Genomic DNA, 26,324 nt, shown 5'->3' on the forward strand with positions numbered 1-26,324 from the left:
ATCCCACAGGTCTCGTGTAAGCTCTCACCAGAATTTGGAAGCTGCAGCTGTGCGACTCTAGTAAGTGAGGCTTTGGTAGGGGAGCAGGGAAACCTTCCTGTTTCATCTCAGGCAGTGGAACTGGCTTCCCCAGAGCTTTCATTAGAGAGAGGATGGAATCTCTTGGTAGCCTAAGCAATGGCAGTAAGAGCTGTTCGACAGGGGAACAGACTTCCACGAGAGGTGGTGGACTCTCCTTCCTTGGAGGTTTTTATGCAGAGGTTGAATGCCCACCTGTCATATATTATCTAGTTGAGACTCCTGCTTTGCAGGGGGTTGGACTAGATGACCCAGGGAGGGCCTTCCACAAACAGTGAGCCACAACTGAGAAGACTCTGTCATGGGTAAACATGAGCCAGGCAGCACCCAGCAACGGCACCACCATCAGGGCCTCTCTGCTGACTGCAGAGCCCAAGATGGCTGACAGCCACTTTTTTAGGTACTTGTGACCCAAGCCAAGTTTTGTATGCTAATAGAGCTGACAACATATTTTTCTGAGGAAATTTCTTTCATTTTCTCACTCTCCTAGGGAAAAAGAGGCCATTTTGAAGAATAATCCCTGAATATTCTCCAGCATTGCTTGGCGACAGCCACCATTTCCTCTCACTCACCCGCCCAGAAAGATGGCAGCCCGTCTGCCAATACAGTCACTGTTATTGCTGCTTGCAGATAGAAAAGTATGAAAAAGAAAGAAAGAAAATGTTACTGCCACTGCCCTGGGAAACTGATGGTTTTTCCCTCCCCAAGAGAAATTTGGTGATGTGATCCACCCAATCTCTCTGCCCACAAATAGGGTGGAGAACTGTGAGGGGACATTTGCCCTCAGCTCTACTTTTCTGACAAGAGCCTGAGAACGGCGAGTGGATAGATGAAATGCCTTCTTCCTGAGCTATAGATGGCAGATGGCCTTTGTTAACACAGTGCTCATCATCTGTCTCCCAGCTAAGCAGAATTATTGAGGTTTTACCGGAAACCACAACCAGATTCTAAATGTGCCACATGCATTATTTCCACTTCCCCATCCCTCCTCACCATCTCTGCTGATGTTTTCAAAGAACAAACATTTCGTAGCGTTAAACACTTTACTCTGAAACATCCGCTGCGTACAATTCCGGAGAAATAAAGCACTGCACAGCATTGAAGACTCGAGGCTCCTGCTATTTGAGTCATTAAAAAGCCATGGTGTGTTGGATACATGGTTCAAGAGATGGTGTTAAGAAGCAGACAGGAGTCAGGTGGGAATGGAGGAGTACAAACAGTTTTTAAAAGTCTCTCTCTCCCCCCCCCCACTCATCCCAGCTTTGTGTTTCCCAGTTAGCATAATAAGTAGAAGGGTTTTTTACTTCCCTTTTGGCACTGACATGGTAGCCATGAGATGCCAGGAGTCTGCACACATGACAGCTTCTGCCACCTGATATGCCCAACTGGCTGGCCAGGATGTGACTCCGGACAATCAGCGTGGAAACGTGGAGTCCATGGCAAAGGCTGTTGAAACCGGAGAAGAGAGCAGCGGGAGCGTTTGCTGTCACTGAAACACATTGTTCCAATTTGTGGTCATCTTAACAGAGAAGGGCTTTGTTGGAATAGCCACAAGTAACAAGGCGCACCCATGTTGAAAATAATTGAGTGGAGTGTAAAAACCAACAAAATGATGAGAGAGAGAGAGAGAGAGAGAGAGAGAGAGAGAGAGAGTTAGATATTGGATGGAAGTGGATCAAATCTCTTGGAAGCCTTCCATTGTCTTATGGCAGGAAAAGGCTCTGCTTTTGTAAGCTGGAAGCTAGAAGGTCCCCTATGCCTAACGGTGCCATCAGAACAGCAGCACCGACTTAGGCTCCAGACTTGGGCCGTACCACAACATCATTAAGAAATATTACAAAGAAAGCAAAGAAAAAAATATAAATATTTGCAGTCCATTTCACAGTATCATGCAAGTCCTTCCAATCCAGTTTCTGAATTAGTTTGTATGTCTTTTAATTTAAAACAGATATGCATATGTATATATGAATTTTTGAACATTGTGTCTCTCAAGATAAGCATTCTTCAAATGCATTTTGAAATTTTTTTTGAGATGAGAACTACATTCTAATATTTAGCAAGTGTAAAAGCTTGCTAAACTAAGCTTGATAACTAAGTTCTGATCCAGGAGATCAGTTCATAGTAGAATGTGAAAAGATCACACATCTCTAATTTGCATGTATATTCTTCATGGATATGTTTGAAGAGTTTGGTTGATCATGAAATACACACCTAGAGAACAAGGCTGAGCCTTTTATCGATTTGCTTATATGTCTGAACTGGGATTTGACTCTCCGTGACACAAGGTTTTCCGGTACTGTGGATCCAATCAGAAGTAGCTGGTGAGTTATTGAGGGTACTGGGTCTGGAAAGATGAGTTAAAATTAATTTAGTAAACCATAGAATCATAGAGTTGTAGCATTGGAAGGCATCTCAATGGTCATCTAGTCCAACCCTCTGCAATGCAGGAATCTCAATTACCACATCCAAATAAATTAAATAATGCTATTATTGCTTAGCAATCCTGATGTGGCTACCATTTTTTTGGTAGGACAAGGCAAAATAGCCAACTGGGTTGATGGTGTTTGCAGGGAGGGAGTTACAGCATGCATTCTAGCTGAAAGTGCCAAAGGAGGAAATGTGCAGGACAGGTGAGGTATTATGGGGTGTTGCCAGGTGTTGACGGGACTGCAGACTGGGACAGAGTAGTGGTGTGAAAGGGGAAATGGAAGGGAAGAGGCAGTGCAGATTTGGTCCCAGCTCTATGTATAAATATGGTCAATTTTTTATGATAGTGGGCCAGTCTTTCTCCTCTAGAAGTAAAGTCATGAGGGTGTGGTCTAAGTCCTGTGAAGTCTAGAGCAGCCTCCTCCAACCTGTTGTCCTTACAAATATTGCTGAACTTCAACTCCCATCATCCCTGACCACTGGCGATGCTGGCTGGGGCTGATGGAAGTTGATGTCCAACTGGAGGGCACTAGGTTGGGGAAGGCTGGACTAGAGCTTGCCACAATAGTGTATCTAGTGGAAATTTCAGGAGTTCACACTGGAAAATATAAAGCAAATCAGTAAAAGCTGGGTGGGAATGTGAATCCATGACTGGTGCTAAACAGGGCAAATAATTAGTAAATTCATCCTATAATTAGCATGCTTCCTTTCATGAAAGAAAATCAATCTGGCTAAGTAACTCAAACGAATTAGACTCTAATATTTCTGATGGACGTGGATAGCCAAGACTTCCCACACCCATCTCAATATCTGCTGGGTGAAAGATATTTGTAGAATTGCAGTTCTGTCTCTGTAGTATATTTCCTGCCTCGCTATGAGCTTGTGAGTGATTTTGACACTCAGGGTAATGTAAGAGTTTCTGAGGGGAAAGCAGAGTGAGCTAATGGATCAAGGGCTAGCTTTGTGGGGGGACGGGACTCTCCAGACAAGACTGAAGTCATTAGGAAACTTTTCACTCTAGCTGTCGGCATTAAATGCCACTTGTGGTTTTAACTAAGCGCTTCACTTTCCATTCCGGCTTGTGATCTAACCTTTTCAAACATTGATACCAATATGAAATTACCAGAAATAAAAGAGCAGCAAGCATCTGGAAATGATTTGGGAATAATTCAACAAAGTACAGGCATGTTTAAAGGGCATAGTAGTAGTTCAAATGATATTTCACAAGACGTGACATGCTGCAGTACCTAAACGAATTATGTTACAAAGTTACAGCAGTAATCAAATTTTAAAACTTGCATTAAAAACACCCACCATCATTCTGTAAAACTGGAAGACTTAACCCAAAATCTTCATAACAGACTCAGCAAGTCTGAGAAATAGCAAGCTGCACTTTTTAAATGTATAGAATATACTGGATAGGGTTACACTTAGGACAGGAATCACCGTGGATGTCACAGCTGCCTTACTTGATTCTGAGTGTATTAGAAGTTGGAGTGATGAGCGGCTCAACCAACAAGTCACTTCTGGATTTGGCTTAGTAAGAAGGGGGAAAAGAGATTTTCTGACACTTCATTGTACACCATTATCATTTCCAGAAGACCTGTTCACTGAGAATCCACACCTGCCCCCGCTCCAAAAAAATTAGCCATTTGTGATGTTCCAATACTGAATGAATTGACTTGAGTGAATCCCTAAACTGCAATGGTTGCCACTGGGAGGAAAACACTGTAGTGCTCTTTCTAAAATTGGGATAGATTTGTGCTCTAATAAGGAGCATACTTGCCTGCAAATTTCAACCACTTCTGCCTTAAAATGAAATAGATATTTCCTTGTTAGAAAAATGAAACTTTAAAGTCCTTGACTTATTTGCCTATAATTTGGCTGATGAGGAGAAGATGTCTGAGGCTAGTATGCTTGCAAATTTCATTCATTAGTGTCAGGATGAGGGAGGGGAGTTATTGTCATTTTCTCATTTCCCAATAGTGAAGGGGGTGTGGGAAGAGCAGATTTGGACCGCCCCATGCTGAATCTGGAAACCTATGAAGTGTTTGGGCTCAGTCAGGCAGTTTCTAAAGTGCCAAACTGGGGTCCAAACCTCTTCTTGCAGTTGGTGCACGCCCATCGTGAACTAACAGGCAGTTCACTACATGGCACTTAAAAGTTGTTCACATTTGTATCCCACCCTTTCTTCACTGAGCTCATGGTGGCAAACATAGGTAAGGGCTCCTTCCAGTAGCACCTTAAAGACCAACTAAGTTAGTTCTTGGTATGAGCTTTCGTGTGCATGCACACTTCTTCAGATACCAAAGTGTGCATGCACACGAAAGCTCATACCAAGAACTAACTTAGTTGGTCTTTAAGGTGCTACTGGAAGGAATTTTTTTTTTTATTTTTTTTTTGACTATGGCAGACCAACACGGCTACCTATCTGTAATAGGTAAGGGCTGTTTCCTACTTTCTCCTCATAATAGCACGGAGGTAGGTTAGGATCAAAGGGACGCGGGTGGCGCTGTGGTCTAAACGACTTAGCCTCTTGGGCTTGCCAATCAGAAGGTTGGCAGTTAGAATCTCCACGACTGGGTGAGCTCCCTTTGCTCAGTCCCTGCTCCTGCCAACCTAGCAGTTCGAAAGCACGCCAAAAAGTGCAGGTAGATAAATAGGTACCACTCCGGCGGGAAGGTAAACAGTGTTTTCGTGCGCTGCTCTGGTTTTGGTGTTTCGTTGCGCCAGAAGCAGCTTAGTCGTGCTGGCCACATGACCCGGAAAAACTGCGGACAAACGCTGGCTCCCTTAGCCTGTAAAGCGAGATGAGCACCACAATCTCAGAGTCGTCTGCGACTGGACTTAACTTTCAGGGGTCCTTTACCTTTACCTTTTTAAGGTTAGGGTCAGATGGTGACTGGCCAAAGGTCACCTATGAGGTCTACCACAACAAGATTCTTCACTTCAAAGTGTTTTGCAGTGTTAGTAAAAATGCACCTTAAAAGTAAATCCCGTCACAGGGATGGTGTCTAATCACTAAAATTCCACAGAGGAGTCCACAGAGGAATCTGGTGGCATTTGCTGTTCAAACAGCCCTTCTGACCAAATTAAATGTTATGTTTGCATTACAAAGAGGTTTTGAGTAATACCCTCTTTAAGCCTTATGCATGAAAACTATATGAGTAACTCCCAAGGCCTAAAAGAAGCAGGATCTTAAGGGTAAGGTGACATAGCCCAAGTTGACCTGAGAGTAATTCGGCCTACATCTGCTCTGGGTTGACTTCATGCTGTGTATATTTTGCTAACCATATGCCAAACATGTGTTAAGATACAGGCTGGATGGTGGAGGACAGTTGGTGGTCTCACTGCAAAACTCTAAAAGATTGCAGTATCTACGTTCTGCTCTCTCAACCTCTTCACAACTATTTGCCATCTGATTTATGAACATATAAAGTATAGAACTGACCTGGATAGATCAAAGCATTGACCCTTGCCACAGCCAATCATGGCTATATGAAAACACCTTTAAAACTCGGGGTACACAAAGTCACGAGGCTATATAAGACCCAGACATGGAAGGATGATGTAAATGTACTGTCGCAGGAAGGAGCGCTCAGTATGTATAATGTAAACCATTGTCTGGATGCTGTTATCAATGAATCATATTCTTACTAATAGTCCTTCTTTTGCCATTGTTTATTTCTGTAAATGGCTTTTAGGAGGATGCAGGTTTGGCCAACAACAGGTTTTCAGTCCATATTGAACTCATTTCCAAGTTATTAGCCATATGTTCTTTGTTGTTTCTTTTGTCATTGCAAAAGACCTGCTCAAGGCAGGATCCCAAGCCTGCACACAGAGGGAAAATGGATGATAAATGAGCATCTGCTTGCTTAAAACCTTGGCTTGACACAGTTTGCTTTCTTTAGCATTTAATTCTCATTCTGGCTGCCTTTCTTTCATTCCAGGGGCATACATGTATCTCTCCCGTCATTTTGATTAAATATTTTGTTTGATAAAATACTTAGTAATACACTTTGTTTGACATTTACACATGCACAGAGGGGAAAGGCCCAACTATTTATAAGGGAGGCCCCGACCTCATTATGGGATGTTGCTTCACCCTTACTATAGTCACAAAGGAAGTGTGGGGTTTCCAGATGAACCATTTTTTTCATTAAATAACCATATACCAAAGCAAGAATCCATCATTTTCTAACAACTTAATGGACAATGCAAACTACCCTTCTAATCTCTGAAAAGCAGGAAGCTGTATTCCTTACTATCAGTTGAGTGGCCCTCTATGCACTGGCTGCAAAAAAAATCAGGTTAGAAAAATGAGTTAGATAAAATAGCTATAATTTGCTTTGGTGATTTGGAGGCTTAATCTGAAATCAAGATAGATTTAAGCTTGTTTATTCCTCTGGTATCTGGAGGCACGGGGGGAGAGGGGGTGGTGAGGGGGCAGTAGCGGCACCTATTTTCTAGGGGGAAAGCGCTATGTGGAATTAAGGGAGTTTGGGGAATGTGATGCTCTCAAAGCCAGAGATCACAAGAGACAAAAGATCTGATGAAGTCCAAGTTATCTTGTTAATCCTTACATTACTGTAAGGTAGCTGGTCCTATGAGCTGCATTTTAAGACTGGGGATTAACTCAGCTGAGGCTGATAGTTCTCTGCCTTAGGCCACCCAGTTTCTTTATAGCCAAGATGAGATTTGAAAAGAGAGCCTCTGAGGCATAGCCAGTGCTCTCACCAGCTGTCATGTGTTAGCACATATCGATTTGTTTAGATTTTTTTTTACCTTTCTCTTTATTGAGGAGATTCTAATCAAAACTAAAAAATGGGCGTATTGCAAGAAAGATTATTGGTGGGACTATAGATGGGATCAGATGCTTTGCATGCAGAAGGTGCCAGGTTCAATTGCCAGCTCCTCATCCTTGGGATAAGTTGGCCACTTACACGCTCCCCCCAAAAGAGGTTAAATGGGACACTGACTTGCACTGAATTTGCATGTGCCAATGTATATCTCAATCATCTGGCATAATACTTCTCAATCATCTGGTATAATATTGGCATCAGGTGATTGACAGGTGAGTTGTCAAAGTTGGAATGCCAGGGTGGATGTGAGGGCGATGCACAGTGGGGGGTTCAATCCTGCTTTGTGCATAGCTTGCAAGCGTCATTCCCAGTAGGAATTGATTGGTGCACCTGAATTGCGCAGGACTGAACTCCCCCTGCAACAGCTGATGTGGAGGGAGTTAAATCCTGCCATCTGCCTCCACATCTCTGCCTGCCGCACATCTAAAATCACATATGGCATGAGGTATGGGGCAGGTGGGCATGGGGTCCGGAGAATGGCCTGGTGGGCCAAGCTTGGTCTGTGGGCTGGAGGTTGCCACTCCTGAAATAGAGGACAGTCCTCTATGAATCAGGACCCATAGCTCCCCTAAAAATGGACCCAGTAGCAGCTAATGCAAAATATGAGTTCCTGAGGTCCTAGAGAGCTGCTGAGCTAGAGAAGCAAATAGTTTGACTAGGTATAAGGTCAAACCTCTAGCTGTAAGTTTCTTGGGGTACATTCTTTCTGTCTGCCACTCCTGTGAACTCACTTCCTTCCCTAGATTAATCATGGTTCAGAACTCTGAACAAAAGCAACTCTCCTCTTATCGTAAGAACTTTTAGATTCCTGGGCTTATGGTTTTCCTTTAAGGGGATTGCCTTCGCTATGTCTCTAGAAAATCCTGGCTCCTGCAAAGTTAATGGAAATCCTGCTACTGACGTCAGGAAGGCCAAGATTCCATCCTCAGGAACCTCTGAGGGTAAACAAAGAGTCTTAACCTAATAATCTGCAGCATTTTTATGGTGAGTGTTTAACACTGACCTGGAATGTGAATTCTTTGATTGGTATCTCAGCTTCAAAGCACTCCGCCATGCAATCCTATGCTTGTCCAGAAGGCGTTCAATGGGTCTTCCTCCTGGATAATGGCTGGGCTGTCTGCCGTGTAGGGCCCCAGGTTGGGGAAAGCTGTCCTGTTGAGCCAGGAGAAATCAAAAGCATCTGTTCCCTAAGTTTCCGTGGAACTGATGCCTTGGCATTGAGCTCTGTTGCGGTGATGGCACAACAGTTCCATCCCCAGTGGCACCCCCCTCTTTCCCAACTGCAACATTATGTTTATGTGGCACTGGGAGGAGAGCTCATTATGAGTCCGCAAGGCTCAAATCCCACTGCTGACACTGTGCAGGAGTGATTGAGAGCCAGGGCACCATGTCAGGAATGGGGGGAAAAACAATAACAAACATTTCCCACTTGCAACTTCTAACCTCCTTGCACCTACTGACCTTGCGCTTATACAGCTTAACACCACAAGGTCCAAACTTTGTGGGGAGTTTGGGCTAAAGCTTGGGCAAGCGAAACTCTCCCCACCACCCCAGTTATGAGACTCAGTGCCCTTGCTGATCATCCCATGCCCAAATTACAATTCGGATCATATAAAAATGGGACTGCACCCATGTCATCGCAAAGGAACCTGAGAAGCAACTCCTAGTAGCATTTCAGAGTTCTTAACTTTATCAGGCAGACACTATAGACCTTAATCAGGTTAGGTAGCCATAGTCAGGAATTAAATTCCCAATTGCAGTTCTAGGAAGCTGGTGACTGTGGTGCTGAATGCAACATTCAAGCTGAGGGAGCCCAATCATTTTAGACCTGTTTCCCTTTGTCTGGCTGCTTCATTTTTCATTTCCCTTCCTGTGCTTTCATTCTCAATTATTCTCTGTATTACTCCTCCTCTGCCTGGCTCTCCTAGCCTTTTCATCACTTTCTTTTCCCTGTGCATACATTTGAAGGGGAAAGACAACAGGGAGAAACCTTAGATTGCATGTGAATATGATGAAAAAGCATGTCAGGAAACTCAAGGCTGTCACTTCAGTCCCCTGTTAATGTTCGCTGGCATGGCTTTGAGATATGGTACCATGTTGACAATTGCAGTGATGATTAGTGAGAAAGACTTGCCCAATATATATAGATTAAAAAACAACTGCAAATGCTTATTGGGTTTCTTTAAGGAAAAGTTCAGCCAATGTCCATAGTAAAAGAGAAAGCCTTGCTGGATCAGACTAAAGCCTCGTCTAGTCCAGCATTTTTGTTTCCAATATTGACCTGTCAGATGATCCTGGGAAAGGGCTGGCCGTACCATTAGAGTCGCCTCAGGCAGCAGATGCTGGAGGTGGAGCATGTTGTCCACAGGGGTGGTAAGGGGTACTCCTTCCTCCCCAAATCCTAAATGTTTTTGTTCATTTTAATGTACAAAGACACAAAGAGCTAGCTATATTATTATTATTATTATTATTATTATTATTATTATTATTACCCTGCCCATCTGGCTGGGTTTCCCACAGCCACTCTGGGCGGCTCCCAACAGAGTATTATAAATACAATAAAACATCAAACATTAAAAACTTCCCTAAACAGGGCTGCCTTAAGATGTCTTCTGAAAGTCAGATTGTTGTTTATTTCCTTGACATCTGATGGGAGGCAGTTTCACAGGGCAGGCATCACTACCGAGAAGGCCCTCTACCTGGTTCCCTGTAACCTCACTTCTCGCAGTGAGGGAACTGCCAGAAGGCTCTCGGAGCTGGACCTCAGTGTCCGGGATGAACAATGGGGGCTAGTCAACAAGGTCTAGAATGATCTCTAAGACCACTCCTGTTGAGACTGGCTGCTGCTCGGCCCTGCTTTTTGAGGGACAGGTGAGGACGGGGGCCAAGAATAGAAACCAGAAGTGATGACAAGAAATGTAGAAGTGCTGTAATGGAAATGTAAGCACATAGACAAGAGTTGCTGGGAGGGATGGAACAATACAGGGTAACTAGCTAAGGAGACCTTTAATGCAATAATAGAGAAGTGCAAGGAATGAGCAGATGAAGTAGATGCAGAGCTTAAAGAACTTGGATCAACCATACAACAAGGAAACCATGCCAGTTGGCCCAGGCAATCCACAGAAGATTTCTACCAGCAATCCATTCCCTACCTGGATTTACTTTGTACCTCCCTGAGGTTTTGTTTCAGTGTGATGAAAACCAGCCTTGCTTACAGCTTGCTGAAACTACATCCACCTCAGATGTATCATACTAGAGAGGAAGACTTTCAACCTGTATTGATTCCATTCAGGAAGTTTACACATTGAAAAGTTGGGTGATGAATCTGTATGAATGGTGGACAAAAAAAGATGTACCGAAGAAATGCACCACCCATCATTGTGTTGCATATGCAGCATAAGCCTGACTGAACTGTGGGACCACACCCAACAGTTGCATGCTGTTAACACGACCATCCTTACACCACTTTTCCTTCCAGTTACAACATGTATAGTTGAGCAATTCTTTATCACTTTGTGCAGCCTGTAGGCATGGCTGCATTTGACAATGAGTGAAGGCTGTGTTTTGATGAATGTCCATAGAGAAAAGTTGAAGACCTGTTCCAAGAAGAAATTTATACAATACTTTATTGACCTTTATGACCAAGATCCTTAAAGACTCCACTTTCAGTAGAAAGAGTGAACCACTCTTTATGTTATGGACAGACTAGCATCAACAAGAAACTCTGACTGGTTTCAGACCTTATGCTTGACATTCACTACAGCCAAGGCAGATTTTGTGTAAGAGGTATGAAATTCAGTCTTATGGGTTTTTAATTTGGTTCATAGCCCTACAGATTGAAGCTGTACAACTTTCAAATGCCTTACTCTGTTACTGTTAAATGGGCAAATAAGGAAGCTTATGAACTGTTCATTCTGAAATGCACAATCCCTTATAATACAGTAAATCCCTATTGTTTCTCGGTGCTTCTGTTATGGTATGTGAGGATCAGTCATAAGCCAACAGCCTGCAGTTACAATTCACAGACCTTGCCCCCTGCCCCCAAATTATTTCTACAGCCACCTGTGAGATGGAGGATGCTGGAACAGCACTGAGTTGTTGGAGGACAACTGTTCTGTGTGTCTCATGGCCTTCCCTCAATCCCCTAAGCCAGCCTGCTGCTCTCAGGTATGGTGAAGGATGCTATCTTGACACCAGCATTCAAGTAAGCTTCGGTTGCTAACTGTTTTTTTACATGAGACTAATAAAATTACAGAGTTAGAAAAGACATAGAAGGTCCTTTTGTCTGACAGGTGATCATGAATGTGTCCCATCTTTACTGTACTGTCTCTGAAGATGCAACTTTCATTTAGCTACAATAGCTAATAGCTGTTGAAAAATCTAGCGTCTCATTTCTCCAACCCCTGCATTTATTTCACTTGTATCCCATTTTGTGACTGATGCTCACAGTACTTTCTCAAAATTTCAGATGTGCCTGCTAGTCCATTAAAGCTTGACAAGTGCTCCTATTCATGGTATTAGGCAGCCATACCTTCACTTGTATCCCCCTCCACTTTCTTCAACAGAGCTCTGACAACAGACAGACAGACAGACATGGAGTTCCCAAGGGAGTCCTCCATCCAGACAATGACTAGACTCAGAGACTCAGACCTGCTTAACTTTAGACAGGTTGCCATATCATGTGTCTTCAGGCCTGGGCTGCCCTTGGCCATCTAAGTCAGTATCCATCACCACAGCCTGAAGCAGCAAAGTCCATTTGTTAATTAGACTTTTATTTGTTTAATTTAACAAAATTAATGCCACCTGATTATAGTAAAACCTTTTAGCAGTTTACAAGAAATATTAAAATTTACACTAAAAACAGATGAAAACAATTAAAAGCATTTAAAGATAATTACATTTTAAAGATAATTACATTTTAAAGATAATTACATTTTAAAGATAATTAAAATTTAAAAAACCCACATCTTGGGTTCGACAGTGGAATTTGCTGCCAAGGAGTATGGTGGAGTCTCCTTCTTTGGAGGTCTTTAAGCAGAGGCTTGACAACCATATGTCAGGAGTGCTCTGATGGTGTTTCCTGCTTGGCAGGGGGTTGGCCCTTGTGGTTTCTTCCAACTCTATGATTCTATGATCTTAATAGACTGTGTTCACTCTCATGTGTTCAGAACTTGTGTGTGTGCTTGCATGTGTCCAAAGCTTTCTAGTGAGGTCATTTGTTTGTTGGTTAGTTGTTATATAAAAAAATTTACTACCAACATTTAAAGATGAGCTTCCAAGCATTTTCCACTGTGGGCAACATTAGTCAGGAAAACGGATTTAAGCTATGATTCACACAAGAGGCTTGGAAGGAACACCAGAGATATGTTTCTTTTCTTTTCTTTTTTTAAAAAATATTTATTAAGAATTTTTCATTTACAGTAAAAAAAAATGAACATAACATTGCATATCACATATTTTCTTATCACTTCTGGACTTCCTCACATCTCCCGCTCCTACGTTCTAGTTTAATACACTTAAAACAACAATTTATTCCCTTATCTCCATCCTTACTGTCAAATTTCGAATATATTTCAAATTTTAGATACGTTTATTCCAATCCTTACAAAAGAAAATTTAATTTAGCCTAATAATTATCTAAAAAAAAAAATAGGTTTTTCATCTTATATTTAAATTATCTTCATGATTTACTTCATCTATTTTGATGGTGCCAATTTGTCTAAAATCAAGCATCCTGCTTAACATTCATACAGTTCACAATATTTTTGCAGATAAAGCTTAAATTTTTTCCAGTCCTCTTCAACGATTTCTTCTCCTAGGTCTCGGATTCTGCCAGTCATCTCAGCCAGTTCCATGTAGTTCATCAGTTGCATCTGCCATTCTTCCAGTGTGGGTAGATCTTGGGTTTTCCAGTGTTTAGCAATAAGTATCCTTGCTGCTGTTGTTGCATACATGAAAAAAGTTCGGTCTTTCTTTAACACCCCTTGGCCGACAATACCCAAAAGGAAGGCCTCTGGTTTCTTAAGGAAGGTATACTTAAATACCTTTTTCAGCTCATTATATATCATTTCCCAGAAGACCTTCACCTTAGGACAGGTCCACCAAAGGTGAAAGAACGTTCCTTCATTTTCCTTACATTTCCCACCAGAGATATGTTTCTAACTAGGGTTATCTTGTTTGTTTTTGTTGAAAAACAGAAGAAAAGCAAATGGGAAAATCTGGGTTGACATTACCTAATCCATTTTTTATTCTTAAGAAAATGGTTGCCTGCCATCATTTTTCTGGAAATGTTATTGTGCCCTACTTCTGATGCAAGTCTTAGGTCACCTAGTAGTTAGCAGGACAGACCAGCACAGAAAGCCAATTAAAATTAACATTGGATGTCTAGCCAAAAGTCCGCTCACCTTTCTGGGTAGGCGGTGTTGCGGCCGTGCAAGTGATCAGACCAATGGCAAGCTGGATCGCCCAGCTGCCAGCTATTGGCCAATGCCGGCAGTCCTTGCTCGGGTGTTCCCCTGGCAGCAGGCCCAACCGGCCAATGGGGACACTTGGGCCTGCTCCCAGGGTTCATTAAATTGTGGCCTGCGCAGAAGTCGTTCCTGCTTTTTCGTCAGATCTCATGTTCTTCCTCCACTGTTGGATGCAGCGTGCTAGTTCCTAAGAATCCCAGGAGCTTCCCATGAACATCTGGATGGCCACTGTAAGAACAGGGTCTTGGACGCAATGGGTCTTTGTCCTGATCCAACAGCTTTTCCTTATGTTCTTATGTCTCTTGAAGCAACTGACTTTTAAGCAGCAAACCTGTTTGATCTTGCATTACCTCTTTTGCTGCTGACGCCAGCCCCTATGATTATACTGTTAGCATCTGATAAATGTAGGTGGAAATATTATGCACAGAGTTCACCTTTAAGCAGAACAGCTGATGTGCTGCACCTGGTCTTCACCTGAGACAGTCAGTGGCTCCCTAACAGTTAATTGTCAGGCATGTCAACTTTCAAGAAGGAACAATACAACTACAAGCGGGATGGAACAAGCTTTCAAACAGGCAGAAACTTTCACTGGGATTTAAAAGAATCCCTGGGGAAGTTATCAATTAACATTTTAATGACCTTTTGGCATCTTTCTTTAGTCCTCTCTCTCTCTCTCTCTCTTTAAAAATCCTAGCTTGTACTCTGACTCATGTGCTGAATTTAAAAGCTAGAGGGCATTCAAAGAAGGAGCTCAGAGAACAGTCCAGTACCAGAATTGTTATACTTAATCCTGTAACTTTCCCATTTCCCTTGCCAAGCCAACATTTCTCTTCCGTTTCTGGGATGTCTGACTTTGATTCCTCCCTAGGTGTTTCCTGCGTTGATAATGTTATGTCTTTCTGTTAATGTTTTCATTTCCTGAATCTCTGCCTCCTTCTCCTGCAGCTTCAGATTAGCTTAAATGGAAAGGTGAAAAGTTGAGAACCCACTTGATCATGGTCTAGGGTCTGGCAAAAAGGGATGTGGGAGAAATTTGGTTCAGTTCACATTTAAAGGCAAACCTACCTAATGCATACTTCTTGAAACAATGTGTGAACCAAAGCACAACCGCAGAGCAAAATGGCCGTGTAGCTTAATTGCTTCTGATTCTGCATGGGTTTATAAAATATAATTCAGTGGACTGTACTTTTTGCACCCTTCCTGGTCTTGTGGCCTCTGTATGCTAGGTCAGTTTCCTCTGAGCTGGTCAGCTCTGAACAGTGACTGCTCCAAGCCCAGTTTCAGAGTCTCACTCTTGCAGAGTGCTTCCCCACACTTCTGAGAAGCTGACACAACAAAACAAACTGTGCAGAAGTGCTGTGAAAAGGGGTAATTTCGCAGCAGCGTGGTGGCCATTCATGAAGTTTGTCGCTCAAGGAAACAACACTTCCTACACATCGGATTCTTTGGCTAGCTTCTGATGAGACTGGATTCTGAGGTCCTGAAGTAGGAACACCATCTGAACTGACCTGTAACTTTCACTATATAAATTCTACTTCTACTCTTTATAGAAATGTACCACCATTTTCTGATCAGTTTTGTTCTCTTCAGTGTTTGTTTTTGCTTGGTATAATATATTTATTATATCCTTTTATTGTGCCTGTCATAGTTACACTGTAACAGAAGGCAAACACAAACACACACACACACACACACACACACAAAAAAAAAAAAAAAATACACCCCCCCCCTTGAATTTTGCAATGCCAAGTAATGTGTACAAGATGACTATACTAGGGTCAAGTGCAGTTTCAGTGGTGAAGTTGGGTGGGGTAACTGCCCTTACCTGACCTCCTGGCAATCAAGTTGCTATTACTTACTGGGAGGGAGAGTGGGAGTTGGGGAAACACTGGGGAGCTCAGTGCTGTGCAAACGCACTGGTAAAACCAACACGGCACTCGTGTTGGTGCCTTTGTCCAGGGCCAATCTCCACACCACCTTGCCCTCCCTATTCTCCCTCCCAGTGAGCAGCAGCAAATCTCCTGCTGGGAGGTTACGTGACCACCACCGCCCTACCATACCACCCACTACTGGTAAAGTGTGCACAATTGTTGTTTTAACTGCTGCTCTAATGCCAGGCTAGAAAAGTGTGGCAGAAATCCAGAAATAATAGAATTTTGGTCACTTCCAAGAGTCCCAATTACATGTACATCACGGCCTTAGTCATGTTCACTCAGAAGAGAGTGTTTGGTGGGTTTACCTCTAGGTAAGCATGCACATTTTCTAGGAAAGACTGCAGTCTTAATGTAATAAGGCACCAGTTCCCACTCTTTGGCTCCTGGCCATACTTGGTCCTTACAAGGTTAGGCAGATTAATTTCAAATGACTTAACAGGCCAGTTAGAATGCAATCGGACAGAGCTGTCTGCAGTGTAGTCAAGATCAGAAAGTTCAGCTGATGATAATTATTGCACGGCAATACATTGCCCCAGAGTAGAAGAATATGAGACATGATGGCACAAACCCCAGACAAACAGGGAAATGGTGCTCCTCACACCTTGTACCACGTTGCATTCAACTGAGTTTATCATGGAAAAAACAACACGGTGGCTAATTTACACAGCCGGATGTTTTAAAATATTCATTGTAAAACTTGTCTGGTAGAAAACAAATAAAGGAGGCTTCTGTACAAGGAAAGCTGGGGTGTGAAAAACTAAAAATAGATGTTGCATAAGCCAAGCAGTAAAACTCTGCTTTAAAAAATGTGGTCTGCAGAGATGTCTGAACTGGAATGTACCAGGAACTCAAATAAAAGGTGAAAGGCACATCATTTCCTCTGAATAACCTTCAGGAGGCAGATCTACACAGCAGTTTTATATGCTCTCAGCACAGTTCATTAGCATGAAACCAGATCTGTATTTACATCATGTACCTGTCCGCCTGTAGTAAGTGCAGATGGCCTCCAGGGAACCTGGTAGGGAACTGGAAGAGGGTGCTGTTGTTTTTTTCTCCTGTTCTTGTCCACAGCACACACTCCTGCTTCTGACCAATGATATGTAGCCTGGCCCTATGCATATTACATCAAAGTCATTGGGACTAATGCCCAAGTAAACATGCATAGGGTTGTAGGCTAATTATACTGGCAATTGTGGGCAGGTGGTAGGTTGGTAATTTTTGTGGTAGTTTGAAAGCAAATAGTGGGGAAAATGAAGTTTGCCCAGAGTTTTTGTTGCAATATGGAAAGGGGTGTTTCTTTTAAGGAACTTTGCCTTGACATGAAAACCTAATTTTCCACTGCAGGAAATAATAATGTAAGCATTCTATTGATTTCCAACATTAATTAATATCATATTAGTGTGGCAGCATAGCTAGATGCCTTTCTACCCTATAATTCTACTAGACAAAGTGTGATCCGCAGCAACAAAATGTTGCACGCTATGCCCCCCACCCAAGACCAGAGTCTCCAACCCAGTGCCCACAGGTTCTGGTATGTTGACCAATACTTCTTATGGTGCCCACAAACATAAATATCTCCCAAAAATCCACTGTGCATTGTTTGTTTTTCCTGCTCAGTTCTTATTTTCATTGGCTTGTCATCTCCTACACTGATGTGCCCTTTTAAACATACATGCTTTTCATGGGGTGCCAGGACTGAAAATCTATCCTCCCTTCCATTCTGAACCGAGGAAAATTCTGTGAGAGAATGTGGTGTTAGATGTTGTAGATTATCTTTTCTCCATTGATGGCTGGGACTTAGGTCTGTACATTTTTGTGCCCTTATCTCTTTTTCTGTTCTTTTAGCTGCAACAGTCATTTTGTGTTATGCCATTCCCCCACAGCCACCATTTTGTGTTACACCACAGCTGCCATTTTGTGACTGATGCTCACAGTACTTTCTCAAAATTTCAGATGTGCCTGCTAGTCCATTAAAGCTTGACAAGTGCTCCTATTCATGGTATTAGGCAGCCATACCTTCTTCTAGGATAGTAAAACTATATGGAGTCCTCATAGGGCTGGTTTTTGGGGGAGGGGTGCTTCCTTAGATTTGTAAACAAGTTTTTTGAACAAACCCCTGGGTTCCCTGAACATGCTGACACTTTCCTCTTGTTTCACAGTTGACCTGTTTTGGCTCCATTTCTGTCATCACCCACCTTCTGAGTTCACTATTAGAGGGACTCATATATTCTCCCCAGATTAAACCATCAGCCACTAACTAAGGCTTCACTAAGTTCCCTGTGAAAAGGGATTGATTGTTAAACCACTCTGGGAATTGTAGCTCTATGAGGGGAATAGTGGTCTCCTAACAATTCTTAACACCCTTGACAGACTACTATTCCGATGATGCTTTATGGGAAGCTATAAATATACCGTGCAGATGGGGTCTTGGTTTGGCTAGTCAGTCCCTGAACAAAACAGCAAATTCAAGTTAACAAAAGAACCATTGCACCAAGCTGAGAAATGCTCCAAAAACTGTGTGCTTGGTCAACTAACATAGGAGAAACAAGATTTCCTGGAAATCAGCTACAAGGGTGAAAGCATGGATTTTGAGAAATTTGTGGACCAGCTTGCATTCTTGAGTGCTGCAAGAGTAGTCTGGAAGGCCCTGAGGTTGCTGGGGAGTGGAGTGTTCAGTGATTCTGCCTTGAAGTTAGTCCAAATGCTACCTACCCGTAGGCTTGTAAATAAACAGCTTTACATTTAAATCTATATTTGCCAGGTGCAACTCATGCAGGAGTGCTGGCTTGGCCCCACGACCATGGGTGCCCCTGGCTGTGGGTGCCATGCAGTGTGCATGGCCCTGGCACAGAAATTTGTGGGTGCCCAGCCCCCTCATGGGGAATTTTGTGGGCTCTTGGGCACCCAGGGCCCCAGGGAGTTGACACCTATGAACTCATGCAAGGATGGGCACCAAACTATCAGGCTCCACAACCAAGCAGTGAACCAGGTAGTCATGGTTTGTGTGATTGTGATGTGGTTTTTGGCATGTAAAAATTGATGGTATCTCTGTAGGATTCCATAGCAATTCAGAACCAACATTGTGTGAAAGAAGCTTTCTCATTCTCCCCAGTTGTCTCTTGGTGATTGTAGTCAGAAGTGCATAGATGCTCTATTATCCAGAAACATATCATGCTTATTTTTTTAAAAAAGGAAAAAAAGGGAGAAGTGCATAGATGCTCTCTCTCCAAGGCCACAATTACAATGTGCATCCTCAGCACTGTTGTGTCTGTTCTTGGTGATCCTTCTGACTAGAACTCCCCATAGCTCAAAGGAAGGGCAGCAAAACAATGGCATTGTACAGTTATCTCATGATGATGATAACATTCCAGCAATTTGCCAAGAGAAGAAAGGACATTGAATCCATCATAATATTAAATTAGCTTGTTATTCATCCATTGGAGATAGAGTGCAACAGCTCATCTGTGCAAAGTCCAGCATCACAAGTACAGAATCTATGTGAGCCTTTTGAGAAATTGCACACGTGGACTTAGGTTTGTGTCAGTTCCACATCCCTTTGTTCATCCCTCCATTCTGTCCTATTTCCAAATTGATTCATGACTGCACAGTTTTTAGTGTGCATAAAAATTGTATTTAGATGCCAGTTGATATATAGATAGATATGATAGATAGATAGATGATAGATAGATAGATAGATAGATAGATAGATAGATAGATAGATAGATAGATGATAGATAGATAGATAGATAGATAGATAGATATAGATAATCACTTTGACTGTATTTTCTCACAAAATATGTATTAATTTCATAACATTTATATATGGCTTGATAACATATTTTTTCTAAACATATTTGTTATGGGCCACCCAAATGTCTGCCAAGCAGTAGCCAGATTCCAGGGATCTTGGCACTTAAGCTGAGTTTGCATTCCTTGGGAATGAGGCACAGCAGAGACTGCCATGTCTTTATGAAATATGGTTTATTTCATACATATTTACAACCTGAGTTTTGATGGCGTACAGAATGTTACACCCCATGAGTGCCTCTTGTTGCTTGTCTCAGAGCTTCAGCAAGTTTGGGTGCAAAGCAGCAGCCAGCTGGGCTCCCCGGTCTCTGTGTGCAGCCAGCGCCACATGGAGTCATGACCGATCCCTCCTTCTTCCCAAAAGACGATGCTCCAAAACCTCTGTTTTAAAAGGGCACCTTTTTTCCTGTGGTCTTACCCCAGGCAAACTGCCTCTCTCATTTCTGTTATTTCTGTCCACTTTTCAGCCAAGGGAAGAACAGCTTCAGCATGGTCAATTGTTCTTAATAGCCCAGTACTTGGCTTTCTTTGTGTTCTTAATGGTGCCACTGTCAACAATCTCCTGAACAGGATAACTGGTTCAGCCTGCAAGGTAAAAGGTAAAGGTAAAGGACCCCTGGATGGTTAAGTCCAGTCAAAGGCAGCCCTGTTTAGGGAAGTTTTTAATATTTGATGCTGTATTGTTTTTAACACTTGATTGGAAGCCGCCCAGAGTGGCTGGGGAGACTCAGCCAGATGGGCGGGGTATAAACAATAAATTATTATTATTGCTATTATTATTATTATTATTATTGGGTTGCGGCACTCATCTCACTTTCAGGTTGAGGGAACTGGCATTTGTCCACAGACAGCTTTCCAGGTCATGTGGCCAGTAGGACTAAACCACTTCTGGTGCAATGGAACAGCATGACAGAAACCAGAGTGCACAGAAACACTGTTTGCCTTCCTGCCACAGTGGTACCTATTTATCTACTTGCACTGATGTGCTTTCGAACTGCTAGCTTGGCAGAAGCCGGCACAGAACAACAGGAGCTCACCCCATCTCAGGGATTCGAACCGCCAACCTTCTGATCAGCAAGCCCAAGAGGCTCAGTGGTAGACCACAGCACCAGGTTCAGCCTGTATTTTTCACTGATCTGGCATTTCCCCTCCAAATATTAGCTAAATTCTACTATTTACTAAATTTAGGAATGTGGGGAGACTGACCCCAGCACAAAATTGATAACATGATTTTATCTCAAAGTGTGTGTGTGTGTGTGTGTGTGTGTAAATGAATTTTATCCTAAAATATGCATTTAAAATATATTTTGGAATAATTTTTGGAGCTGAGAATGCTGGTGCAAAGCTTAGAGTAGTATGAAGGCTGGCTCATTGTGTTCACGTGAGTGCATTAGCAAATTGGGTTGATTTCCACTGGAATTCACAAGGAGGGAATGCCTAACATGAACACGTGAATCTAAGTGTGCAAATAATGCAACACCTTGATTTTTCTGGCAGATCCCTGACTTCAAGCGGTGATGTGTGCTCTGTTACATGGTGGTGCTGATGGCAGAGGAGAGTGTATCTGAAGCAGCTGCACAAACCATGGAGTGGATACTTATTGTACAGACTCTGGATAAAAACTGCTTACTATGGCACATGCAGGCCTCTGCCTTTAAAGCAAACTTGCTTTGTGTCCTTTCCAGTCTTTCGAAAACAAAGATAATAATTGCAAGAACCTTCACATATTTTTTTCCCCAAATTTCCACAATAACTGCTATTCAGCAAGACAGACAGCAACAGGAAAGCCAATTTTGAGAAAACTAACCCCAAAACTAAACATCAGTGCAGCACTAATTCAATATTTATATAAAGGGAGGGGGAGAACGGCGTCTTACTATATCTTTCCAAAACCATTAAAATATTGTTCCGTTTCATATCAATCTATTTGTGTTTTACCTTATCTCTTGTACCCAAGTGCTATTGGTTAACGTGTTCATTGATGCAATAAGAAAGCATTGTTTGGTCAACATATCCCCAGGAAAGACTTGGATGGGGTACATGTCATTCTGAACAAGGATATTGTTACCAAAAGCTCCAGAGAGAGATATATCTTTCCATTGACTTGAATAGTGGGAGGAGGAGGTGGTGGTAGTGGTTGAACAATATTGCGGGGAAGGGACGCTGAAGTAAATATTAAAAAGTGTTTCTTAACACTTAAATACTTACTTCAACTTCCTTTCCCCAAATCCTTGTGATTGGATTGCTCTGGGGAAGCCATTCATTGTGATTAAAAGCTACACCTGTCCATCAAAGTGGAAGATCTTTTCACCTCTTCACTCCCTTCCCTCTTAAGCTCATTTCCAGAATCATCTTCATTTTGCTTTTTAAAATATACAGTGGTTGCTTTTGGATATGCAGCATTTGTGGGGTACATGAGTCCACAGAGCAGCGGAGGGCATTAAGGCAATCCTTGATCCAATTCAAGATGCCTTGTTAACAGGGCAATCTGAATGTGGCATGTGAAAAGCTCACCTGATTTCACCTGTTTGAGAAGTATTTATTTATTTCTATTTATTTCCACTTCCTCAAGGATACAGGAAAGTGATTTAACAAATCAACTGAAACACAGTGCTTTTTTTCTTTTTTTAAAAAAGTTTAGGGGTACTTACTCTCATTTTGACTCAAGAAAATCACCATTTTATAGTTCAAATCAGGAAAAATAAATACAGTAAATGGACAAAAGTACAAAGATTTGCAAAATGTTTAGGGGTATGTGTACTCTGCTTCCCCCCCCCCCAGAAAAAGCAGTGGATATAGACCCCCAACATGTACTATACAAAGTTCCCAAAAATGTGGTCCCTTGGGCACTAAGAAGGTTGCAAACTTTTCAAACTGTTGTTTGAGCTTCCATTAGTACCTCAAACACAGAGCCATAAAGATGCAAGAATAGCCTGCTGGATCAGGTCAATGGCCCACCTAGTCCAGCATCCTGTTCTCACAGTGGCCTGTGGGAAACCCACAATAAGGATTTGAGCAGAAGAGCACTCTGCCCTCCTGTCGTTTCCAACAACTTTTCTTCAGAAGAATTGCTGCTTCCAGCAGTGGAGGCAAAGCATAGCCATCAAGGTTTGTAGCCATCTTCTCTTCCATGGATTTGTCTAATCTTCTTTTAAAGCCTTCTAGGTTGGTGGTCATCACTGCCTCCTCTGGAAATGAGTTCCTGTGGGAACTCCAGCACCAGGAGATGGCATTGCCAAGCTCCTGCCAAGGCCCTTGACCCAGTCAGGGACCCATTGCCAATTCCCAGAGCCTCCTAGCTCTGCAACTTCCTGTTCTTGCTATTGTTGCCTATTCAGTTGTCCTCTCCGAATGAATGAGCAAGGAGAAATTAGCAGCCTGATTGCCCTCTCTTTCTGGAAGGTAGTGTAGACTGGCCCCAGGGAGAGATGAGAAGCAAAGAGACAGCAACAATGGTGGCGAGGAGAAGGAGTTATGTGCACTCATGCTGGGGCAGCTACTGAGAACATCTTGCCCAGTATGTTTCCAAGTACTGTGTTGGTGCTGACCTTTAAAGCCCTAAATGGCCTCTGCCCAGCATACCTCTCCACCTCCATCGTTCAGCCCGGACACTCTGTGTCCAGCTCTGAGGGCCTTCTGGCAGTTCCCTCACCATGAGAAATGAAGTTACAGGGAACCATGCAAAGGGCCTTCTCAGTAGTGGTGCCCACCCTGTGGAACGCCCTTCCACCAGATGTCAAACAGATATACAATGACACAACCTTCCAAAGACATCTGAACGCAGCCCTATATTGGGAAATTTTTAATGCTTGATGTTTTGCTGTGTTTTGGAAGCTGTCCAGAGTGGCTGCAACAACCCAGCCAGATGGGTTAAGTAATAAGATAAAATAAGTAATACAGTGGTATCTTGGTTTAAGAACAGTCCTGTTTACGAACTATTCGGTTTACGAACTCTGCAAAACCGGAAGTAGTGTCCCGGTTTGCAAACTTTACCTCAGTCTAAGAACAGAATCCGAATGGTGGACGGGCATTGGCGGTGGGAGGCCTCGTTAGGGAAAGCGTGCCTCAGTTTAAGAATGGTTTCAGTTTAAGAATGGACTCGCAGAATGGATTAAGTTCATAAACCAAGGTACCACTGTAAATTATTATTATTCTTTTGTAGCTTTATGGCAAGTATGCCTTTATTGTCAGCAGTTAACTTTTATTGCTGGACCAACGAGCACCTGCCTCTGAATTATGCTAACAGTTTTGGGACTATTTTTATTACTATGACTAACCACTATGTGAGAAAGAGAAAGGTGAATAAATACAATGCAAGCCAATAAACCAAATGATTGACCTTACCTACTTGGTGTCCCACAGCTGACCTTGCAGTTTGCTTCTGACACGAAACTTGGAGACTCCTCCCATGGAAAATGAGGCCACCTTTTTAAACACACCCAGGAACATCCCAGTAGCTGATGACGTGATTAGGCATAATATTATAGCTGCAGGTCAGCCATGCAGCCAAGGTATATACAACCAAGCCGTACAGCCAGACTCTTGTAACTCAAATGTGGAATGAGGTGATTGCCTTTCTTCATCACATGACGTCTCAGTTGGCAAATCATTAGCTAGCACATTTCCATGTGAAGCTAACCTCTCTAATATATTTGTCCTGCATCAGTGCTGAGGCCGCCATCAGAATAAGGGATTTCTCTTAGGGCTGACTGAAAACGGCCTCCCCAAATTCTTCACCCTATTTGCACATGGTGAAATGGAATCCATTTAGCCCTGTATTCCCAAGGAAAAGTCTCTAGTAGTTTTGGGAGGGCCCATCCTTCCAAATAAGAGTATTCCCTGGGAATTTCTCAGATAATTGTTTTATGAGAAATGTCAGCTCAGCTTCATTTCTCACTAACATGGTTGCCACCTCTATCCCCCAGCTATGCCTGTTAGGATAGTATAAAGGTAAAGGTACCCCTGCCCGTATGGGCCAGTCGTGTCCGACTCTAGGGTTGTGCGCCCATCTCACTTAAGAGGCCGGGAGCCAGCGCTGTCCGGAGACACTTCCGGGTCACGTGGCCAGCATGACGAAGCTGCTCTGGCAAGCCAGCACCAGCGCAGCACACGGAAATGCCGTTTACCTTCCCGCTATAAAGCGGTACCTATGTATCTACTTGCACTTAGGGGTGCTTTCGAACTGCTAGGTGGGCAGGAGCTGGGACCAAAAGACGGGAGCTCACCCCACCGCGGGGATTCGAACCGCCGACCATACGATCGGCAAGTCCTAGGCACTGAGGTTTTACCCACAGCGCCACCCGCGTCCCTTAGGATAGTATAGTACACGTCTAATTCTTTCAAAGATGTTAAGTAAGGGAGAGAAGGCTCCAGGCTATTTCTTGGGCAGAGTTTTGAAGGGAGTTTAGAGGAGCTGGCTTTGTGGAGCAGATGATGATTTAACCAAGAGATCACTTTAGAATCCCGAGAAGAAGCATTCTCATTTTGTGCAGGGCCTGGATGAATCTGAAGTAGGTATGAGGGAGAAATTTGTTCAGGTTTGTAGCTACCTATTATTATACATAACTTCCTAGATCAATATGTGAATTGAAACAGCTACACTTCACCCCTTTGGCAATCTGGTAGCATTTTGGCTATAATCACACCCTCACCACACATTTAAAGCACATGCCTTCCCTCAAAGAATCTTGGGAACTATTCACATGATTTTTTTGGAGAAAGCCATGTATTTTAATTGAATGGTTTGGATGTGACCTAGACGAAATAATAGACATTGTCATAAAAACTTATTCAGCCATAAATCATACTATAGGGTAGTATTCAACACTAGTCCTACACAGAGTAGACCCATTGAAGTGAATGCGTACGTTCATTGATTTTAATGGGTCTGCTGTGAATAGGGTTTAGTTGAGTTCAACCCATGGATTTTGTCCTCTCCATTATTTGTTTTTGGCTGGACCATCTTGCAAGACAGGAGTGGGGAACCTGCAGCCCTCCAGATATTTCTGGATTGCATCTTCCTCCCTCCCTATCTATTGGGGCTGATATGAATCTAACAACATCTCTAAGGCCACAGGTTCACCTCCCCTGTTGTAATAGATATTGTAACCAGTGCAGATGATTTCTGAAATGTGATGCACAAAGAAGCAAACAAAAGCAGATGTGCGCAAAGATGCTGGAACTGGTTGGAAAGCCTCACAGCATCTTCTTGAGCACCGTGTGAGTTCTTTAACAGGCGGTAAATCACAAGGGTGGCCTTGTGCTGTGGAATGTGCCTACTTGAGGAGGTAGCACACATGTTATTGTTAGGTAAAGGCAGCTGATAGGCAAGAAGATTATTTACAACATGCAGCTATCAGCAGCACCAGAGATGGCCAGTAAATCTTTAGATCCAAGTGTCCAAATGCAATCAACACCACTGTAAATTTACAGATCTCCTTAGCTTTGGAGATCCTGCTTTCCTTTCATGCCACTGGGCAGGGAGGGAGTACAAGTAGATACATATTTCAGTTAAGATTGCAATCAATTCTGTTTTGCCTGCCTACTGCAACACAGGGTGAAGCAAAATATTATAGCACACGGTTCTTCCATTTTGGCACATTGTTGTTGTTGTTGTTATTTAGTTGTGTCCGACTTTTCGTGACCCCATGGAGCAGAGCATGAACATAAAGGTAAAGGGACCCCTGACCATTAGGTCCAGTCGTGGCCGACTCTGGGGTTGTGGCGCTCATCTCGCTTTATTGGCC

The 26,324-nt window shown here is 42.9% G+C and overlaps 1 long non-coding RNA gene across 1 annotated transcript; it reads right to left on the reverse strand.

The window, feature by feature from the left end:
* Positions 1-19,733: 19,733 nt before the first annotated feature.
* LOC307212260 lies at positions 19,734-24,121 on the reverse strand. The gene is made up of 2 exons (XR_013836913.1): positions 23,923-24,121; positions 19,734-20,163 (listed from the first exon to the last, which is right to left on the reverse strand). It is a non-coding gene; the product is annotated as an uncharacterized lncRNA (long non-coding RNA).
* Between the last annotated feature and the right edge of the window lie 2,203 nt (positions 24,122-26,324).

The sequence above is a fragment of the Podarcis cretensis genome (genome assembly GCF_951804945.1).
Source record: "Podarcis cretensis genome assembly, chromosome: 3".
Lineage (NCBI taxonomy): Eukaryota > Metazoa > Chordata > Lepidosauria > Squamata > Lacertidae > Podarcis > Podarcis cretensis.